Raw genomic sequence first — 6,000 nt, 5'->3', positions numbered from 1 at the left:
GGTTGGCTATCTTCCTGATCTTTTCAACCGCCTTTGTCCGCCATTTTTCTTTTGAAATTTTGCATTCCAGAGGCGAAAGAAGGGGGAGGAGCAAAGCCTGTTATACTGGCACTTCCTGTTTCTCAAACGGTGAAAATTGGAGAGTCGAGCGTTCTATTACGCTCGAGTGAACGTTCAACGCCGAACCCTTCAAATGGCTAAAATCGCCGTCTTCAACCTCAGGAACGACAACACACAACATTTAAGGTAAAAATACGTTTATTTTGATGTTAAATGAGAATATCTATCGCAATGTAGTACGATAATACGAGGATTTTAGATATTCCCATACATTGCCTCTATAAATTTAAAATACAAACGGTCACATAGTTTGTGTGGGGGCCCTGTGCTCTTAGGATACCACAACTGATAGGTTGAGAAAAGATAACATCGGCCTAAGGGAGGTGACGTCATTAGGTTATTCTTCGGAGCAGCCCCGATTATACCGGAAATTGACCTGCATTCACTCTCTTTCAGTAGTAATGGCGGACGACGTCGGGGAAATAAAGACTTCGAACGTTTGTTAGGATTCGTTATGGTAGAATACAGAGTTCTTTCCACTTTCGTTTCTCGTTGTCTGAACACTGACCTCAAGGATTTTACGTTCGATTTGTGGAAGAAACGTGGAACTATGAAAACAGTCAAGATTTGCTCAGGTAACATCGACCTACGGGAGGTTAACATCGACCTAAAGGAGGTTAACATCGGCCTACGGGAGGTTAACATCGACCTAAGGGAGGTACGTTTTATAGCACCACGTTTGTATCGTATGTGTTATACTGGCACAATCGTACACATGGAAACCTTATTTGCAAGCATTAAAACTTACAATCTTGCAGGAGCTTTTCTAATCATTGACCTGAGTGTCATTTCATTAATTTTATTACCAACTCATAACATCCGCCTACAGGAGGTTAACATCTACCTAAGGGAGGTACAGTGGCTTACAGTGTATATTTTATAACTTGCCAATTCATGGACATAGAAGCTTACTCTCTAGCAGGGAAACTTGGGATCATAAGGAGCTTTTCTATCATTGACTTGAATTTCATAAATATTTTCATTTTTACCAACTCATAACATCCGCCCATAGGAGGTAAACATCTACCTAAGGGAGGTTATGGTATTATAATAAGGAAGGATGGACTTGAAGAAAGCTTACGAATCTTAAGGGGCTTTTGCATTTTGTGTACATGCCGTTTTAGAATAAATTTATTTATAAAGAATTATTATTATTATTATTATTATTATTATTATTATTTAAAAAGCCTTTTAATCTCACTAGAATGAGATTAATGAGAGTTTTCTCATTTTTTTATTTACACTCATAACATGGAATATAATATATTATTATCAATATTAATTTTTGGCAACACACTGACCTATGCTGGGCCATTTATATTCATCTAATGAAACAATTTTACGGCCATAAAGATTTGCTGTGAGAGGTGTTATGGGTTTAAATAGAAAAAATGCAGGTGCATTAAAATAGCATAATAGCTGTTACGATGATTAAAGGCAATATTATTGATTTCTTGTTGTTGTTGTTGTCGTTTTTTCTTGGTTGACCCCATCAACCTGTAATTTCCACATTAAATTTTGCTAGGAGTGACTGTTTATGACTGTTGAAATGATAGATCATTTTTAAAAATATAACCCTCAATATGTCAGAATTTATTTAATTTAATTTGTGATCACTTACAAGAGGTTTGACTGTTTGACTGCTTACTACAGCTCATTAACAATATTGGTTTTATTTTATTTCTTTTCAGAATTCAATACTTAGACTGTGCAGACCGCTGAAGATTAAACTGCTACTTCAAAGACACCTATGACCCATCAATTCCTCAAAAGACATTGTGTACAACATATGTTGTTGAACTGTTATTGTCAAGCTTGACCTCTCGTCATGTGGCAAAATTATGTAAAATTTGATATTCAAGTTTGTAGGGTTAATTGACGGAGGATCTCCCATATAATGATGGATTGGATGCAAATGGTCATAATTTTGTTCCTCTCTGGCAGGAAATTGTGTAGATTGGTATATATGTACCACTTAGAGTACAAAGATACAAAATGACCAACATTTTTAAGTAATGTTTAATTGGAAGAAAGATTTTTAGTCCTTTCTAGAACTTAAGGACGGTGCCTACTATTGTTACTGCGCATACGTTCTGTGCATCTGGAGATACTCGGGTTTCCTATGGGTGGTGCCTACTATTAAAGGGATATTTTTGCGCACTTTAAAACTATGCGGAGAAAGCAGAACTTAGCAAGTGATTTTGGTTTCCAAAAAGAAAATTGGGGGGAAATCATGCATTTTTCAGAGATAATAAAGCTTCAATTTGGAAAAAAGCGCCCTACATTGCTTTGTATTTTGCTGTTTTTTAGAATAATTGTTGCTTGGTTATCTCTAAAAAATGCGTGGTTACCCCCAATTTCCTTAAATTTGGCTTTCAATACCCGCTACCAAGATCTGCTTTTCCCGCATAGTGATAAACCGTGCAAAAATACTTTGCTATTAGTAGGCACCGTCCTTAAGCTGTTGTGAAAAGAAATCCCAAAAATATAACTGAGGGTCTTTCTTCTACTTAATCTTTCACCTGATATTGAAATGTATCTTTCAAATATCCATATTCAATTACAGTTATGGTTGCTAACCTTTATGGCTATTGAGTCAAAAAGATATGACATAAAGAGCTATTATTTTGTAAGTCAACAAATCAGTACCTCAAGTAAAGGTCAAAATGAAATTGAGCCATGCCATGAACCTTTGAGTGTGCTTTTCAAAAGATCCAAATGACCACCCCTAAATGTTTTCATTTTCATGTTTTAAGCTCATGACGTGTCATTTGTTATCAAGTAAGCTCTATGCTTCTAAATACGGGTGGAACGTTGTCATGAGTTGGAGAACAAGTCAAATTTGAACAAAAAATAAATGCCTTGTCCCCCCCCCCCCCCCCTCCCACATGGCATTTGACCATGTACCATGCCTGGGAAGAAGGGAATTGAATTTGGCTGGGGTAGAGAAATTGAACTGAATTTACACTGTACCTTTGGCATTGGAGAATTTGGACTTTTCTCTTTTTTTTTTCTTTTGTTTGAATACAATAATTATTGAACAACTGAGACAATATAATATATAATGCTCTTTATTCATAATGATAGTACAAGAGAGTGCATGGTAATAAGTAATACCTGTAAATCGATATTGAGATGCCGAAGCCGGGGGCTTATATGGCACAATTCATACAGGAGATTGGTCAAAATGGTGCAATTACTTTACAGTTTACAAATAAATAAATAAATAAATAGATAAATATTAATGTTAATAATAGTGGTGATAATAATAATAATAATAATAATAATAATAATAATAATAACTTAAATGAAAAAAAATTAAATAAATAACAAATAAAATATTAAATTAAGCGAAGCCGTGTATACGAGAGTTCAAAAGGACATGAATTCACAATTTGATTGGAAGTAATCTCTAAGTTTTTGTCTACAATTCGAGATAGTAAGCGAATTACCTAAATCAAGAGGGTTGTCATTCCAAATTTGAGGGCCTTGTGCATGAAGTGCAAAAGCCCCTTAAAATTCATAAGTTTTCTTCAAGTCAATTCTTCCCTATTATAATACATACTTGCATGGTGCTATAAACATCATGACCTCCCTCAGGTAGATGTTTACATGCACCTCCTGTATACATAGGTGGAATTGTTATCACTTGGTAAAAATAAAATGAAATTCAAGTCAATGATAAAAAAGCTCCTTATGATCCCAAGTTTCCCTGCTGAAGAGTAAGCTTCTATGCGTATGAATTGAGTACACAATATCTTTTGTGGAATTAATGAGTCATAGGTGTCTTTGAAGTAGCTGTTTCTTCAGCGGTCTGTGCAGTTTGAGTATTGCATTCTGAAAAGAAATAAAATAAAACCAATATTGTTAATGTACTGTAGTAAGCAATGAGAGAGTAATGTACAATCGTCTTTTAAGGTTTCTTAATAATCATAACATTCTCTCTGACAATCAGTATGGTTTTCGCAAGCATCACTCCACCGCTAACGCTTATGCTCTTACTTGTTTATATGACAAAATCTCTTCCGCCATTGACAATAAGGAATGCACAGTTGGTATTTTTATAGACTTGTCCAAGGCCTTTGACACCGTTGATCATAACATTTTGATTTCAGAATTAGAGCATTATGGTGCTCGTGGCACTTCACTGAGAGGGTTTGAAAGCTATCTAAGCAATAGACAACAATACGTGGAATTTAATGGTGTCAGTACGGAGTCTTGCGAAATTAAGAGCAGGGTGCCCCAGGGTTCTATACTAGGTCCCCTACTATTTCTACTCTATATAAATGATCTGTGTAACGTGTCAAAGGTCGTGGATTTTATTCTTTTTGCAGATGATACAAACATATTTTTCTCCCACAAAGATTTTAACTTGCTTCCTGGAATCTTGAATTCTGAAATGCTTAAATTAACTCAATGGTGTCGAGCAAACAAGCTGTCCATTAACTTTAAAAATCAAATTTTATGGTTTTTAGACCACCCCAAAGGAGGAAAACACTTGATATATCTATTCAAATTGACAACAATGCAATTGAACATGTGAAAGAGACAGTATTTTTAGGTGTTATCCTCGATGAGCATTTGTCATGGAAGCCTCACATTCTTAGTGTTTCTAGAAAAATATCAAAATCAATAGGTATTATTTATAAGTCTAGTTTTTGCCTTCCCAAAACCTCCTTACGCTCCTTGTACTATAGTCTAGTTTACCCTTACTTAATTAATTGTGTTTCTGTGTGGGGATCGACATATCAGTCTAATTTAAATCGGATTATTGTTCTGCAAAAGAAGATAATCAGAATAATATCTAAAGTTTCTTTTGATGCTCATACTGGTGTTCTTTTTAAAGAACAGGAGATTTTAAAATTCTCTGACATTTATTTATACCAAATAGGTAAATTTATTTATCTTTTTAAAAGAAGCTTACATCCAAATTATTTTCGCGATATGTTTACTCTTGCAAGCCAGATACATTCTCATAATACAAGAAATTCCAACCTTTTCTATATACCTTATTGTCGAACTAATCTTCGAAAATTCTCAATTCGGTTTCAAGGTCCTACGCTTTTCAACTCACTTAGTCGTGAAATTCAAAACAGTGAAAGTATCAATTTGGCAAAAGACTTAGAAAATTCCTTCTTTCTAAGTTAAATTGACTCTTTGTTGAGCTACACACCTTTTTCTTTTTTTTTTTCTTTCTTTCTTTTTTTTTTCTTCTTTGAAAAAAAAATTAATTGGAATTTTCATTCAGTACCATTAACTTCTATGGTTTATCCTATAGTTCCAGGACGTCTATAGTTAATAAGCCCCAGGCTTCTATATAGGCTTCCTAGCCTTTAACACATTTCATCTTGTAAATAGTTTAGTAGGGATATTGTGTATCATCTTTAATGTATTTATGTTGTATTTTTTGGTTAATGGCAAATAAAAAATGAAGCAGTCAAACAGTCAAACCTCTTGTAAGTCAGATCACAAATCAAATTAAAATAAATTCTGACATATTAAGGGTTATATTTTTGAAAAATGATCTATCATTTCTACAGTCATAAACAGTCACTTCTAGCAAAATCTAATGTGGAAATTACAGGTTGATGGGGTCAACCAAGAAAAAAATGACAACAACAACAAGAGAACAATTTATTGCCTTTCACTGTATTCCATGTTATGAGTGTAAATAAAAAATGAGAAAACTCTCATTTATCTCATTCTAGTGAGATTAAAAGGCTTTTTAAATAATAATAATAATAATAATAATAATTCTTTATAAATAAATTTATTCTAAAACGGCATGTACACAAAATGCAAAAGCCCCTTAAGATTCGTAAGCTTTCTTCAAGTCCATCCTTCCTTATTATAATATCATAACCTCCCTTAGGTAGATGT

The sequence above is a fragment of the Pavona decussata genome, unplaced genomic scaffold, assembly GCF_977016875.1.
Source record: "Pavona decussata unplaced genomic scaffold, jaPavDecu1.1 SCAFFOLD_31, whole genome shotgun sequence".
Lineage (NCBI taxonomy): Eukaryota > Metazoa > Cnidaria > Anthozoa > Scleractinia > Agariciidae > Pavona > Pavona decussata.
The sequence above is the reverse complement of the archived record's forward strand: the minus strand, read 5'-3'. Positions refer to the sequence as shown.